Here is a 17,554-nt window from a genome sequence, read left to right as displayed (position 1 = left end):
CACCCAGAACAATGGGAGTTTCGAATGCTGCTTGCATGATGTTTATAAAGATTATTTGTAAACATCATGCCTTCCTGGAACGGAAGGTAATGCTTAATAATAATAATAATAATAATAATAATAATAATTTATTATTTATACCCTGCCCATCTGGCTGGGTTTCCCCAGCCACTCTGGTCGGCTTCCAACAGAATATTAAAATACAATAACCTACTAAACATTAAAAGCTTCCCTAAACAGGGCTGCCTTCAGATGTCTTCTAAAAGTCTGGTAGTTGTTTTTCTCTTTGACATCTGGTGGGAGGGCGTTCCACAGGGCGGGCGCCACCACCGAGAAGGCCCTCTGCCTGGTTCCCTGTAACCTCTGCAGAAAAGAGGCTGGAGCTCAGGGCTTTTCAGGGCCTTTAGTTTTCTATCCACAAATCTCTGGACACATCCCCATCAGTTGTGGCTGCTCGGTAGTGAAGACAGGCTTATGCTGAAAGACGAGGACTCGTGAGTTCCTTTACATGTCCTAGTGATTATCATCATTAGGTACGCATAGCTAGCTCCTCAGCATCTGGGAATGGGGACACTCATTCTAGGGAGGCTCTGGGCTAAGTACTATTCATTTTGGAGATGAAGGACTGGTTGCCGTGCTCCCAGTTTCCTCTTCTGGTGCTAGAGACTGCCTGCGTTGGAGAGGAGGAGGGGAGGGGTGCGTTTGATGCGAGGGGCTTTGCGTCGCTGTAAAATTCCATCTGCTTTTGCGCCGACGGTGTCCCCCGCCCCAGTTTTCCATGAGCCTTATAAAGGCCCAGATCAACATTGTTCGCTCAGGCTTTGTTTAGATCAGAAGCAATTTCCAGCTCCATGGAGGGTTTGGAGCTTTCTCAACTAAGGACGTCTCTGAGCATGCAAATCTTCATTTGAAGATAGCCAGAGGTAATGGTTGCAAACATTGCAGCTGAACATTTATCAATACACTTGTCGGTGCAATAAGGTGTCCGGTGATGATAGAAAAGAAAACCATTCGCTGGTTTTCCTTTTTGCATTTTCCTTTGCTTCTAAAGCAGCGTTTTGCTCCAGACATGCGCATGTATTGTGCTTTTCTTGCCATCTGCTCCTCTTAACCCAGACCCCACATATCTAGGCTTAGGGGCACAGATTAGAGCATTTAGGCAGACCAGAGCATCCAGCAGTTCTTGCCCCTTGTGGGTCTAACCTCCGTTAACAAAATCAAACCCGTAACATGTTTGGGTATCAGCTGTTGTGTCTCTGGGGTGGGGTGGAGGCGGGGGGGAACTTGGCGCTGGCTCAGACACTCTGCTGGAAAAGAGGACAACTGTTATTAGCCTGGCAAACATGCTCAGCGAAAACACCAGATTTCCGGACGGTCTGGCACCCCAAGCTCATGTTTGTACGGTGAAGATTTCTTCAGTTCTTATTTTACATGTCGGCCCCTGCATGTTCCCATTGGGGAAGAGATTGCTCCTTTGTTGGTGGATGAGGAGGAATTAAGTGAGGGCTTACTTCGACATGCAATGGGGCAATGTTTCTAGACATGCAATGGGGCAATGTTTCTAGAGTCTGCTAATCCTAATGTTCTGGCTGGAATTTGGCAAGGAAGTCCACGTTTGTGGACATGAGAACACAGGGGCAGACGGTTATTTTTGTCCTGGTATCCATCGGTGAAAAGGGCTCATGCTTGCCAATCCTCTCCTACAAATCCCCCCCCCCCCAATGGCTATTTTCTCTTTAGCTGGAAGTACTTCCAATTTTGGGCTGGGTTTTTTGGGGGGTGGGAATAAGCTGTGGACATTGTCAAGAGAAGACGCTTAATTCATCCGCATTTAATGCCTACATTTGAACACATCAGTTGCACAGAGCTGCTGAGGAAATGTGTCGGATCCATGAATGTTCAGAGTGCTGGAATGGAGCTTTTCATAGAATCAGAACCACAGAATTGTTGGAAGGGACTACAAGGGTCATCTAGTCCAACCCCCTGCGAGGCAAGAATCTTTTTGCCCGCTGTAGGACTCAAACCCATGTCTCTGAGATTAAGCGTCTCATGCTCTACCGACTGATGCACAGAACTTTTAATCAACACCGCTTGACCTTCCAAAGTAAAATGATGGGGTTCGTGCGTTTTGGGGATACCTGTAATGTTTTCTGGCGCAAAATCAAGGCGGCTGTTTTCCCTGTGATGGGGGAGGCCTGTGCCACAACTTCCCTACTGGGGCAAGCAGTTGTTGGGAAGGAATTTGGACTGGGTAAACACTAGCAGCAGGAAGGACAATCGAGCACCCACAGCGCCACTCCAGTCAAATATATCTCTCCCCCACCCCACCCCACCAAAAGAAAGCATTTGAAACTTAAAAGTAAAAAAATTAAAAAGGATAGCAAATTGCAGGACTGCCATGTAATGTGTGGTTTGCCCTTGGATCCGCCCCGGGCAGAGGAAGGAGAAGCAGCTCAGATTACTCAGAGTTGAGGAGAAAGTCACTCTGCTGGTCTTCTGCCTTCTTGGGTGTTTTCACATTCAAGAACTAAATTCTGGCACTCAAAACACATCCTGTGGCTGAAGTCCTTTCTCGGATCAAGCCCTTGGGTACGGCTGACTCCTTGGCCTACTAAATGAGAATTCATCTGTTACCTTCCTGGACAAAAGCCACAGCAGCCAAACCGGCTGGGAACTGGTTTTAGGTTGGCAATTTAAACATAGCTCAAAGCAATTATTGTGAGAGCAGCCGGTACGAGAGGTACCAGAGTTCATGCTTTGCCTAGAAATCGCATCCTCTTACTTTCAAGTCGTTCTCCCACCTGATGCAAATGTGTTTTGTCCCTCAGAGAAACGTGTGTTATGAAGCAACTAATAAAGAACGAAAGGGAGAGGTTGAGATTAGGAAAGAACAGTCACTGTTGTGCGCCAAATAGACCTCTGTCTGTTTTCATGCCCTGGCTTCTGATATTCTTGGGCTGGGCCCAGTGAAGTCTCTCTAATGCCTGGTCTGGTGTCTGATTCTTGGCACTGGTAATATTCCTCCACAGCACATGTTCCTTGTGGTTTAGTTAGCAGGCGCTTGCGAGGAAATGTAAAGCTTCACAGTGTGTTAGAAACTCGGGTATATAAGCCAGGCATCAAGTGGTTCCTTAAACCAGAGTTACAGGCACCAAAATGGAATGTCTGGTTGCCATTTTGGGGCCAGGCAGCTTGAAAGCCGTATTTTTCAATACAACTTTTTGGTTCCTGAAATGAGCGGTTCTCAACCTGTGGGTCCCCAGATGTTGTTGGACTACAACTCCCATCATCCCCGAGCTCTGGCCTTGCTAGCTAGGGGTGATGGGAGTTGTAGTTCAACATGATCTGGGGACCCGCAGGTTGAGAAAGGCTGGTAGGCAGATAAAATATAACGGCTAGAAAGGATTTGGGATTAAGTGTGCGAAAACAGTCGAGGTCCAAGGATCCCCAGGCCTGCACCTCCAGATGGTGGAGGCGTCAGGCGACGAAATCCTGGCACCCGGACATCGTTACTTGGTCACAAGGGGCCGATAGCCAGGTGCAAAATGCGCCTAGTGAATTTCCAACGCTGGTTTCACACCCTAAGAGCATAGTGTGGCCACGTACATATCACTAAAAGAGAAGAAAATGCATCCTGAGAAAAGGAACAAGATTGCGTAAAATTTCCCTACGCTGATATATAGGTGTACTGTACAGTGGTACCTCGGGTTAAGTACTTAATTCATTCCGGAGGTCCGTTCTTAACCTGAAACTGTTCTTAACCTGAAGCACCACTTTAGCTAATGGGGCCTCCTGCTGCTGGTGCACTGCGGCCGCGTGATTTCTGATCTCATCCTGAAGCAAAGTTCTTAACCCGAGGTACTATTTCTGGGTTAGCGGAGTCTGTAAGCGTATGTAACCTGAAGCATATGTAACCTGAAGTACCACTGTACTTAGAATTAATTCTGATAATTTAAATGGAAACGGTGCATTGTACCAAAGTGGGATGTGACCAGATGGGCGATCTGTCTACCTGTTCGCCAGGTGCTGTTAATGAGCAACTTCAAGGACTCTATATAGTGCTTGATGTTTAAACTGGATTTAAACCAGAAAGCCCTTCAGACTGATGCCATCAGCTCCCAAGCTGATCAGGGGTCTGTGTGACCACGTAGCAGCGGCCTTGCATTACTTCAGGCCAGCTGAACTCTGAATCTGGAGGATAAGCGGCCAGGCTGTCCTTGCTCGGAGTGTGTTTGGACACTAATGCCTTCTTTTATGTAAGAGATTTGAGGGCAACGGGTTTAAATCGCCTTTGGAGCTGTTATATAAGGGCTTTCCAAATCTGTCGACCTCTCCTGCTCCTGCGCCACTCCCAGGATTAGTGGTGCTGACTCATTATCTTTCTCAGAGGCTCAGTCCCTCGCAGGCAATCTGTTCCACTCAGAGGTGCTGCCCTCACTTGTTTTACACAGCCAAACAATAAAAACCCTGTCTTTGAAAGCAGGTTTGGGGACTGGCCACGTGTGAAGGTGCCAATGTTTATTTCAGAATCCATGCTCCCTGGCTCATCTGGTCAGCTCCAGATTTTGAAACTACTAGTACAGTGGTACCTCAGGTTACAGACGCTTCAGGTTACAGACTCCGCTAACCCAGAAATGGTACCTCGGGTTAAGAACTTTGCTTTAGGATGAGAACAGAAATTGTGCGGCAGCAGCGGGAGGCCCCATTAGCTAAAGTGGTACATCAGGTTAAGAACAGTTTCGGGTTAAGAACGGACCTCCAGAATAAATTAAGTTCTTAACCTGAGGTACCACTGTACTGCGAAGAAATGGCAGCTTCCGATCTCTGAGCAGCTCCTCTGCCCGCTGCAGTGCTACTTGCCAGTAAGAACAGCATTCTGCACATGCTCTGGTTGTGTTCTCTCGGTCACTTATTTCACATATTCCAGGCCAACGGCAGAAAAACAGGTGGCTGAGTCCTGGCTCAGCCCCTGGGTGTCTGTCTGCATCTCGGCAAGGCAGCAATCTTGACTCCAGCTGTAAGGAGAGGGGGCTTGCTCCACAAAGTAGTTTCTTCTTAATTAAGTTCCTGGGCTGGGATGTTCTCGAAACAGGTGTCTCACCCACCCACATCTTTGCTTTCCTGGGGCCCCTTTCAGTTTTTATAATGAAGGCAGCTTTAGCCAGACTATTGCTGTGTTAGCAAAGGAGGAGCTTCTCCTGAAAGAAGCTTTGGTTAAAGGCTTAGTTTCCCCCCAACTATGTAGGAAATTGGAAATCTGTACAGTGGTACCGTGAATAAAATTTACATTATTAACAGAGATCGAGGATAGAGGAGACTTCACAGTTCCGGATCTCAAATTATACTAAGAAGCGTCAAGCTTGATCTGGATTATAGATTGGATGATGTTAAAAAAATATGGGAATGTTAGATATAGAGGGATGGGATAACATTTTTCGATGGCACAGTTACTTAGGACATGACAAAGTAAAAAACTACAGAGGATTCTTAAAACATATACAGTTGTAACCTCGGGTTAAGAACTTAATTCGTTCCAGAGGTCCGTTCTTAACCTGAAACTGTTCTTAACCTGTGGTACCACTTTAGGTAATGGGGCCTCCCGCTGCCGCCACACGATTTCTGTTCTCATCCTGAAGCAAAGTTCTTAACCCGAGGTACTATTTCTGGGTTAGCGGAGTCTGTAACCTGAAGCGTCTGTAACCTGAAGCGTCTTTAACCCGAGGTACCACTGTACTTCAGTTGTAGCCCTCCAGAATGCTGACGGAGGCTCAAACGACCCCACGCTCTACAGTACAAAATAAAAGTTAAAACCCACCAACATGCCAGCCGTAACACGCAGAAAATGCGAGAAGGCATTGTCGGCACTCTTCTCCCTGATCTGATAGTCTTCTATGTGGGAGGAGAGGAAATCACGTGAGCCCCGATCCGAAATGGTACCAGGCAGACACAAGTTCGCCCCCTTATCTCCCGCGAGTGGGAAGAGCTATGTGTAAGTTTTGATAACATTTTAGGCCTCAGATGCAAGGAAGTCAAACGCACCGAGCTTCAGAAAGGCAAATGCTCTCGTGAGCCGCGCTCTTCTTCAAGAGCCGTTTGAATAAGTAAGTATTTAAAACAAAACGTAAGAATCAGGCCAGTCACCCACATAGTTCAGCATCCTGCTTTCACAGTGGCCAGCTAGATGCTAGTGGGAAACCTCTCCAGCAGGAACTGAGTGTGAGAGCAGTCTCCTGCTGCAATTTCCAGCAACTGGTATTCGGAATCAGAGTGCCACCAATCAGCTATGGAGGCACATCTTTTAAAGCTATCCAAGTTGGTCATCATGAAGGGGTGAAGGGGCATATTACAATATTGTTCTATTTATCCCCAAAGGGGAGGTTTTTCTACACCAGCCAGAAGGACAGGGTTTTTTCTGTTGCTTAGATGTTACAGTGAAAATAGGCCTAACTCAGGAATGTCTAGGCCTAGGCGGGTGAGAGATAAGAGCAAGGCTAGATGGATGTTTCATTCTGGCCCCAGACAGGGGGAGACTGAAGACAAGGGGGCGAGGAGGGTAATGCAGGAAGACAAAGCCCCGTTTTATTGCCACTAGTATAAATCACATGTTTTACATTTGAACACGTGTTGAGGTTCGTGGTGTGGAGAGGCTGGTGCAGGAAGGAAAGGGGGGGGGGCAAGCCCATGTAAGGACATAGGAAGTTGCTATAACTTTCGGTTTACAAAAGATCAGGTGGTATTCTATTCTGCAAATCTATATAAAGGGGGCACACCCTGACTAGGGGGTGCAGATTGCAAACTTATTGCTCTGTACCTTTGTTTTGCATATGCACTTCAAATAAAAATCCCGTTAATAACCTGCAAGGACGTTTTGCCGCTTTGTGTGAATCTGTGCTTCAGGGACCCAATAGCAGATATGTGTGGTCCTTCAATCACAGCCTCTTCTGAGAGCTAATTCCAAAGTTTGACTATGCATTGTGCAGAGAAGCACTATTTTTGTGCCTGCCCTATCTATTATTATTATTATTATTATTATTATTATTATTATTATTATTATTATAAATTTATTTAATCATTTTTTTGATACAAACAACAACTGCAAAAGACACTACAACAAAAAACATAATAACAATAATAACACAATTTGACAATTCAGATTTAAATACACATATACTTATGACTGCACCTTTTTAACAATATTTTCCCACCTCTCTCTCTTCCCCCCACTTCCCACCACTATCCGCCTTATCGCTTAAATATTCATTCCAGATTTCTTCATATTTATCCATTCTTAATTTACGTCGACATGCAATGCGTTCATATGTAGGTAATCTGTCCATATTATCAATCCATGTGCTCAATGGAATCTTTTTGCGGCTCTTCCAATTCATCAAAACAAGTTTTTTTGCTTCTAATATAGCACGGTATATCCATATTTTTTTTTACCCTATCTTCTGATGTTCGGTTTCTTTGGCTATCCACAAATTCTAGTGCTGTTAAAGAGGGCAAATGAGTTTTTCCCCTATCACGTTGTCTCTTGGTCACCTTTTCGCGGCTCCCTTCCAACGCTACAATTCTATGATTCTATGAAACTCTCCTCAGAGATGAATTGCTCCATCCCATAATCACATTTGTGAACCTAAAAGTTTAAGCACATCCATGCTACAAATACAGATTTATTGCCATCTACCCCTGCCACGATTTTAAAATAGCATACTCAAAGCATGTTTGATTAAAACTGTTGCCAGTACTATACAAATTGCAAATGTTGATATTGGGGGGGGGGGGAATTCCCCCTGGGCAGAAGAGATAAATTTATTTGCCAGAGATAGCATTAGACACTTTCATCTGAATTTGCTGGCTTTGTTAGCTGTGACTAGAAAATTTCAACCCGCTCACATCAAGAGAGGGGCAGGGGAATTCTGGGGCATTCAAGGATTTTCTTTCCCATCTGCTCGCACACAAAGATCGATTTCCTTCTCTCTCTCATCCAGTCTGAACCAAACTGTTAAGTCCAGTGTTACAACACAGGGATAATTATTTTTGACCCGATCGTTGAGCCACGACAGATGAGATTTGGGCTGAGGGCCTTATGCAAGAATCTGCAACTGAAGTGATGGCTGCCTGCCATTTTCAGAGACAAATGTGTAGGTGGGGGAAATAATACGGGCTGGTTTGTACTCCCCGTTTCTGGGTCACGCACTGTGCAATTTGCATGCTCCAACCCTGAAGACCCCGATTCCCCCTAAATAGAGAGCCAGTGTGGTGTAGTGGTTAAGAGCGGTAGTCTCGTAATCTGGTGAACTGGGTTCGATTCCCCGCTCCTCCACATGCAGCTGCTGGGTGACCTTGGGCCAGTCCCACTTCTCTGAAGTCTCTCAGCCCCACTCACCTCACAGAGTGTTTGTTGTGGGGGAAGAAGGGAAAAGAGAATGTGGGCCGCTTTGAGACTCCTTCGGGTAGTGATAAAGAGGGATATCAAATCCAAACTCTTCTCTTCTTCTAAACAGCCCATGTCATACGTCTGCTGACTGACCAGGACACCAATGCACCTAGCTACCTATAGACACATGAGCAAATTAATATACGCCACAAAAAATAGACTTTGCATATACAGTGGTACCTCGGGTTAAGTACTTAATTCGTTCCAGAGGTCCGTTCTTAACCTGAAACTGTTCTTAACCTGAAGCACCACTTGAGCTAATGGGGCCTCCTGCTGCTGCCATGATGCCGGAGCACAATTTCTGTTCTCATCCTGAAGCAAAGTTCTTAACCCGAGGTACTATTTCTGGGTTAGCGGAGTCTGTAACCTGAAGCGTATGTAACCTGAAGCGTATGTAACCCGAGGTACCACTGTACACGCACTTGAGTGCCTAAGACTATACGAAAAAGTATACTGTATTTTTCCGTCTATAAGACGCCCCCATGCATAAGACCCCCCATATTTTGGGAGACTCAATTTTAAGAAAATGAGGGGAGATAGCCCAAAGTTGTTGAGTTTCTCCCCCCACGCAGCTGTGCGCGGGAAACACTCCCTAGATCATTTTCCACGCACAGCAGCATCGGGGGAATTTGCGCCACCACCAACTGGTGGGCGGGCACACTGCTTCTCCCCCCCCCCCCGCATGCCGTTATCTGTCTATTGGACGACCCCAGTTTTTTGACACAATTTTTAAGTGAAAAACCTTGTCTAATACATGGGAAAATATGGTAATAAAAGGACAGAGCTAGTGCAAGGGATGGTTGTTCAAGAAGAATCTTGGCAGAGGGAAACGGCATTGTAGAATAAGCCATGGCAGATAGGTAACTTCTTTCTTCTTTGGCGATCACTCGTAGCCGAGTAAAATTGTGTTCCATAAACACGGTTTTAACAGTGAGTCCGTAAGTGACTGGGGAGGCCAATTTTGGATCCACACCTCCTTCTGCAGCAGGGACATAGGTTTCCGGGCGGGAGTTGATCACGGTGAAGGTTTGCCAAGTGTGTCTTCCTCTCAGCACATTTCTCCCTTGTGTCCTGAGTACAAGCGTCTTCAAAGCCCATGACACCTTTGGCAAAGGCTGTTCTCCCGCTGGAGCGTTCGCAGGCAAGTGTTTCCCAGTTGTCAGTGTTTATACTACATTGTAGGGATGCGGGTGGTGCTGTGGGTTAGACCACAGAGCCTAGGACTTGCTGATCAGAAGGTCGGCGGTTCGAATCCCCGCGACGGGGCGAGCTCCTGTTGCTCAGTCCCTGCTCCTGCCAATCTAGCAGTTCGAAAGGTACCGCTCCGGCGGGGAGGTAAACAGTGTTTCCGTGCGCTGCTCTGGTTCACCAGAAGCGGCTTAGTCATGCTGGCCACATGACCCGGAAGCTGTACGCCGGCTCCCTCGGCCAATAAAGGGAGATGAGCGCCGCAACCCCGACTGGACCTAATGGTCAGGGGTCCCTTTACCTTTACACTACATTTTAAACAATTTTTTGCCTTGAGACAGTCTTTAAACCTCTTTTGTTGACCACCAGCATTACGCTTTCCATTTTTAAGTTTGGCATAGAGAGGGGTAAGCAACCTCAGGCCCATGGGCCACAAGCAGCCCAGGGGGGTCATTTAACCAGCCCACGAGCCACCGCCGAACCGAGTCGCCTGCTCAGCGAGCCCCCCCCCCCCACGCTGCGCTAAACTGGCACAGGGCGGCACGGGGACTTGCTTCTGCGGCGCCGGAAATCACATCTGCGCAGATGCCAGAAAGCGCCCGATCCGGCCCACAGAAGGATCTTCACTGGAGTAAACCAGCCCAGGCGAGGTAAACCTTGCTGACCCCTGGAATAGAGTGAGAAACAGTGCAACATCGTCTCAAATGACCGCATCACCACTGCGAGGGACGCTCTGAAACTAGCTGAAAAAGTAAGAAGCCTTGATTGGGAAAACTGAGAATGCTAGTAGGGGCACCCTGCGGCACCCTACTGTTTTGTTCGGTGACTAGCTTGGGGGTTTATCAATGCCGCTCGCAATGTCAATGCCACTCGCAGGAAGGAGGAAAAACAGAGAGTGCACCAGATCACCTCACTAGGTAATTGCAACCAGCCCACACATACAATCTTGGATTAGAGAACAGAGCAGGGCATCCTGTTCAGAGGGTGGCAATTGGCAGGCAGACTTCAGCTTTCCTTATATCAGACTTGCATCTTCTCTCTGGGCGTGCGTGTGGTTGAAACTTGCATAATTCCTTGACAGGAGCAGCGGGTGCTGCAGCCGAAGCATGTCGAGCACATATCTAAGGCCATCTTTGGGTGCGTGCAGTTAAGATCTTCCACCCAGTGTGAGCCTGGAAGGGCTTGCACAGGAAACGTCTGCGTTGCAAACTTGCAAAGGGTGATGGGGGCAGGGAAGAAGGTTTGTTCTCCTCCGCCAAATGCGAAGCCTGATCTGTTAAGTTGTGGGTGAACATATCAGACGGCACAGCGATTCTTCAAACAGCTCTTGTTTATTCACAGGCCAGAACAGAACTGAACTGAAGGGTTCAGCCAGCCTGCTTATATAGAGCTCCAGTACAACGCAACAGTAACAACTTTCTGCAACTATCCAATCACTGAACGTCACTTTCAATCCCTTATTTGCATATGTGGACCTGAGTGAAAACTATCTACAGTATCCCTCTGCTGGGGATACCAGGGTGAGAACTTCAGTACATAACATGATCCCTTTTTTTTCCAGAAGTCCAGCTGCACAGCAGACCTCTGCCATGCCTTACCAACATAATTTAGGAAGCCACCAGAGCTGTAGCCAGTCCTGGTCCGAGCATTAGAAACAGCTGAGATGTTATTCCAAATCTTGCAGCGGAAGGGACCATCAGCTGCCAGAGAACATTCTGCATCTGCTGTCCAGCAAAACCTCGGAGCCCAAGCCCAGACCCTCCCGGACTACCTAGAACAGGAGCCGGCAACCTAAGGCCCAGGGGCCACAAGCAGCCCACGGGGGTCATTTAACCAGCCCAAACTGAGCCACCCTCTCGGTGAGTCCCCACGCGCTGAGGGATCTCCGCTGGAGTGAACCGGCCCAGGCGAGGTAAACCTTGCTGAGCCCTGACCTAGAAAGTAGCAGGTGATGAAGGCAGCAGCAAGATATCCAAGCATCACCCCAGCACAAGCCAAATATCATCAGGGCTAATGTCCATCACCGCAACATCGTTTTGTTCTTATGCCTACATTTTCTTTTTTAAAAAAGTTACGTCAGCGGATGAGCAGCCAGGCTAATAAATGGTTATAGATGCTTGTTTTGTCTTATTTTCTCTTTAAAAATACATTATTATTTTCTACAAAGAATAATGTGCTTATTCCTGCATAAATGTGTTTAGTGTCGGGGAAGCACACCCCATTTTATTCCTGTAGTCATGGTGACGCAAGAATTCAAGTGAGTTTAAAATGTGAAATTGCACGTGCTCTCAGCGTATTTCCTTTTTGTTTAATCATGGTTGCCGAACTGGTTTTTTGTTTTGCTTGCTTGCTTGCTTGCTTGCTTGTTCGTTGTTCTAACATACCAGGAATGCAGAAGCTGTTGTTAAAGGATGGGATTTGAGAGAAGTCAAATGTTAATGGTGTGCTTCACAACTGACATAATACAATTGGACTCTGCAAGACCGGTATGGCCAGGGTCTAAAATTACTTAGCTGTAACACCATGTTCCCCGAATGCAGTTCCAGGACTGAGCATAGGGCAATTGTGGATAAAGCTCATGTTTTGGATCTGAATATAGAAAACTGACTTAACTACAACATTCAAAGAGACCCTCTTGGCTCTGTATGAAGTTGGAGTAACTGTGGAACTCTAAGGCCTTCTTCTAAGAAGGTGGACCCTCACAGATATTATGGGACACCCAAAACATTACTGCAAACGGTGGCTACTCCGAGGCCGTCATTAAGGATCCAGGAAACAGGGTGATCTAAATGTACAGCCAAAATTCAGAGGTGTTCTGGAGCCTGCTGGAATAATGGGGTGATAAAACAGGGTGGTGATACAATGACTACCGCAACCGACGCAAGATAATTTCACCAAGGCAACTATCCGCAAATAAACAATAATTAACGTCCATAAAAATGGCAAAAGAGTTTCTTTCCCAAATCAGTTTTATTTGAAACAATAGCGAACACAGTAAATAAAGAGCTCGCTTGTAATATGTCAGTGGTTCAGTGCTCATTTCTTCTCTTTCCAAAACAGATTTTATCTTGAACAACTGCAAACACGGTAATAAAGGGTGCACTTGCGACATACAAGTGGTTCAGTGCTTGGATGCCGTTCCAGTAACCTGATGTTCCGCTGCCAAATCCCTTAGTCATCGAGTTTCCAAAATCTATTGTAACAGAATTGCACTGAATTAATAAGCAGAATAAAGAAAATATTAATTTAAAATACAGGTACGTGGAGGATGCATAATTAAGGCATGCCTTTGTAGTAAATGATATACAAGGGAAGACAGTCTGTAAACGCCTCAAAGCAGGGGTATATCTTCAAGAATAAAGGCAAGACAATACAGTAACTAGTCTATTCGTACATGGGGCGGGCAGGTGTAATCTTAATTACCGTATTTTTCGCTCTATAAGACGCACCAGACCATAAGACGCACCTAGTTTTTGGAGGCGGAAAACAAGAAAAAAAATATTCTGAATCTCAGAAGCCAGAACAACAAGAGGGATCGCTGCGCAGCGAAAGCAGTGATCTCTCTTGCTGTTCTGGCTTCTGGGATAGCTGTGCAGCCTGCATGCTCTCCATAAGACGCACACACATTTCGCCTTACTTTTTAGGAGGGAAAAAGTGAGTCTTATAGAGCAAAAAATACGGTAAATGCAAGGAGAAACAAACTGAAATGCAAAGCTATAAATATGTGCCTTGTTTTCTGTTAACCTAACACAGGCCAAAGGTTGAATACGGAGACCCCAAGATCACAATATCAAGGCATGTAGGCCCCACCCTTTAAATAACTAAGTAGGGTCCTCCATCCCCAAGTTAGAGCCCTGTGGTGGAGGCGTCTTGAATTATGTTATAAGAATTTTAAGGTCATGTGTGTGTGTGTGTGTGTGTGTGTGTGTGTGTGTATTATGTTGTTGTTGTTTTGTCGTTTAGTCATGTCTGACTCTTCGTGACCCCATGGACCAGAGCACGCCAGGCACTCCTGTCTTCTACTGCCTCCCGCATTTTGGTGAAACTCATGTTAGTTGCTTCAAGAACACTGTCCAACCATCTTGTCCTCTGTCGTCCCCTTCTCCTTGTGCCCTCCATCTTTCCCAACATCCAGGTCTTTTCCAGAAAACCTTCTCTTCTCATGAGGTGGCCAAAGTATTGGAGCCTCAGCAAATGTTCATAAATGTACGAAGCAAACACATACAAATATGTAAACCACATGTCTGAAACCGACAGAAAAGTCCCGAAACCATCTTCTCCCTTCCAAATTGACCTCAAATATTTCTCTGCAAGGTCGAAGGAAATGAGGAGCCTCCCCATTGTCTCTTTGCTCACAAATCCTCTCTTAAGGGGACATTTAAGATATGAATAGGGTGTGAGCCTGTGACCTGGATTCAGGAGTTGAGTAGTTATCATAACGAAAGAGTCACCAAGATGCCCAGGTAATCCAATTAGGTAACCTAGAAGATGGGAGAAAAAACAACGCACAGATTTCTGTTGTAGTCCGCCCCTTCCCTGATGTATGTATGATGTATCTGGGGGGGTGGTCTTGAGCTACAGGGTGGGCAATTTCAAAGTCTATACAGTGGTACCTCGGGTTAAGAACTTAATTTGTTCCGGAGGTCCATTCTTAACCTGAAACTGTTCTTAACCTGAAGCACCACTTTAGCTAATGGGGCCTCCCGCTGCCGCCATGCGATTTCTGTTCTCATCCTGAAGCAAAGTTCTTAACCCGAGGTACTATTTCTGGGTTAGCGGAGTCTGTAACCTGAAGGGTCTGTAACCTGAAGCATCTGTAACCCAAGGTACCACTGTATAAGGGCTTGTACACCTTTGTCCTGGGTCCCCCCCTTCCTGTGTGTGAGGGGAGCACCCTGTTGCAACAGCTTTAATAAAGATCAGGCTTACTAGCTGCTTTGCTTCTCAATATTCTCTGGTTGGTCTCTGTTATTTTCTCCCACCGATAGAGAACCTACAAAAGGACTCTATATGGGCTCTTGGGTACCCCATAAGGGAAAAGGAGCAGTTTTCCCCCCCTCACAACAATGAAAACTGCAAGTTGCAAAGATGCTCAGGTAAGGGTGCCTTCAGGAGTGAGACTGACACACACCCATTTGTCCGGAGATGGAGGAAAGGTGAGCAACGATGAGGCAGGAATGCAGCAGCAAGTGGTTATTAGTGGGCGGTTAGGCCGGTAGCAGTTTCGCGTGTGTGGTTTGTGTCACCATCGGATGTCTCCAAGTTGTGCAGAGGAAAATCCACACCCATGAAGCTCCAGAAAGGCAGGCTCTTGCTGTGCCATTAATGGCTCAGCCATTAAACTCGCCATCGGTGTTGACAAGTGAAATATACTCAGAGTCGCAAAGTGATTTCATGCTCTTTATTCAGCTCATAGTGGTGAGGAGGAATGAATGAATGTCCCCTCAAAGTATCTGCTTTATATACATTATTTACACAATGGGCTGCACATGATTGGCTAATTCCGGAATTCTACTGTAAGCCAATCAGGTTGTGGATTCACTTCTATCTGGAGCATGATTGGGTGGTTCCTGCCAACCAATCATACTGCTGCATTGTTCTAGGACCAATCAGACTGCTGCATTCTGAATCCTATTGTTCTAGGACCAATCAGACTGCTGCCTTTTGGATCCTATTGTTCTAGGACCAATCAGACTGCTGCAGTTTGGATCCTATTCTATTCAGTACATAACAACAAGGATCTGTCCTGGGGTGTGTGAGGTACAGAAAGCCATATTTGTGAGAGTGGCATTCTCTGAACCGGTACTATTTTTCTAGGAAAAGAAGTGCCGGGACTCACCACAAACGCCTCCCTTGTTCTCATAATGGCAATGGCACCCACCTGAGAGGTGCCAGAAAGTTCCAGCTGGAAAAAATATCCCTGCTGTGAACCACCAGCAGCCCAAGCAAGTCCAGGTTATTATGAAAGCCTTCCAGGCCGGAGGGAAAGACTCCCAGATGATGGTTTCAGTTGATGCAACACTCTTTTTAGAAGCGAAACACTCTCTAGGTGCCTTGATGCTCCCAAGTCAGTGAATTTCTGGCAGATCCCACAGGTAGGGGCTTATCCACACTTACCTTTCTTCTGTGCTTTCCAGGCAGTCCTGCGCCCCTTTTTTCTGCTCCAGAGCTTTCCCTACAAAACCCACTACAGTGGTACCTCGGGTTAAGTACTTAATTCGTTCTGGAGGTCCGTTCTTAACCTGAAACTGTTCTTAACCTGAGGCACCACTTTAGCTAATGGGGCCTCCTGCTTCCGCCGCGCCACCGGAGCACGATTTCTGTTCTCATCCTGAAGCAAAGTTCTTAACCCGAGGTACTATTTCTGGGTTAGCGGAGTCTGTAACCTGAAGCGTATGTAACCTGAAGCGTATGTAACCCAAGGTACCATTGTACAGTGGTACCTCAGGTTACAGAAGCTTCAGGTTACAGACTCCACTAACCCAGAAATAGTACCTCGGGTTAAGAACTTTGCTTCAGGATGAGAACAGAAATCGTGCGGCGGCGGCAGGAGGCCCCATTAGCTAAAGTGGTACCTCAGGTTAAGAACAGTTTCAGGTTAACAACGGACCACCAGAACAAATTAAGTTCTTAACCTGAGGTACCACTGTATTTAAAGCTGAACCGGAGCAAATGTCAATCTACAAAAAAAACCCTGAATTGCCATTTGTTGCACTTCAGCTTTCAAAGAGAGGGGTTTTGTAGGGAAAGCTCCAGGGCAAAAGATAAAGAGTGCTGGAACACAGAGCTTTAAAGCCTGAAACCTGTGTCTGGAAAGAGCAGGGAAATGGTTAAGTGTGGCTAAGCCCTGACTCAGGGTGTGCTTGTTAGGCTTGCCAACTTCTCAATAGGCCGCTCTGCCAGCCAGTGCCTTTGACAGAAGCCTGATGCACAGGCGATGATGTCAAGCTCCTTGCTGCAAAAAGCTTCACCTCCTCCTTTCCACGCGGCAACATCAAGCCACAAGAGCAGACCAACCAAGCTCCTGCTCTGGGGTGAAATGAAGGCAGAATTAGTAGCGGTCTGAATAGAGACACCGACTGCTTGGCACAACGGAAGCTTTCGTCTCAGAGAAACAGCAGCTATGTGTGTGATATAAATTATTCTAAGGAATAAGTCAGACAGAAAAATACAAGAGAAGATGAAGAATTTAGAAATGAACGTATTCCGGCACTGACAAAATAGGATTTGTATTTTGTACATACTGGACTTGGTGGTCAACTGAATAAGCTACATTTTAAAATATTATGTCATGATGTTGATTTTGACACTATAAGAAGCTGTATCTAATTTTTGAGAAGTAGTTTCTAGTAAATAACTTTGCAGTTGTTATCATACAGCCTATTACATTTATGTGTGTTTTTCAATTGGATTTGCGTAATATAGGCATTCTAGTGTTTTTTATGTGTGTGATATATACATACACACACACACACACTTTCATCAGGACCACAGAAGAGAAGGAATTTTTTTTAAATAAAAAAACCCTACAAATACACCATGGTCCCAGTCCTGGTCTGCTTCCCCCCCCCGCCAGCTGCTATTTGTAAAAACACACGTGCTTAGTAGCAGTGTACACAGTTACTCATTTGTAGCGCAAAAATGTAGTTTTTCTCAAACCAGAATTCTTCCCGCTTTCCCCCCAACATGCTGCTTGCAATCTAGATTGGTTCCAGATTTTAGGAGAACATAGGAAACTGCCTTATGCTAAATCAGACCAACAGTTGACCTAGCTCAGAATTTTCCACCTGACTGGAATCAGCTCCTCAAAATTTTAGCGGGGGGTGGAAGTTGGAGAGTTTTGCACACAAAGTAGATGCTCTATGAAACTGAGCAGGGTGAGCCAATACTCTGACTCAGTGGGAGGAAGTTTATTCTGCTCCTCAC

The 17,554-nt window shown here is 46.1% G+C and overlaps 1 protein-coding gene across 2 annotated transcripts in view; it reads right to left on the bottom strand.

Moving 5' to 3' along the window:
- LOC310747938 (tigger transposable element-derived protein 1-like) overlaps nucleotides 1-17,554 on the bottom strand; it is a 943,100-nt gene that overhangs the window by 728,804 nt on the left and 196,742 nt on the right. The gene's annotated exons all lie outside the window — the stretch shown is intronic.

Source organism: Podarcis filfolensis (genome assembly GCF_964270895.1).
Source record: "Podarcis filfolensis genome assembly, chromosome: 13".
In the NCBI taxonomy this organism is placed as follows: domain Eukaryota; kingdom Metazoa; phylum Chordata; class Lepidosauria; order Squamata; family Lacertidae; genus Podarcis; species Podarcis filfolensis.
This window is presented reverse-complemented; position numbering and strand designations above follow the sequence as displayed.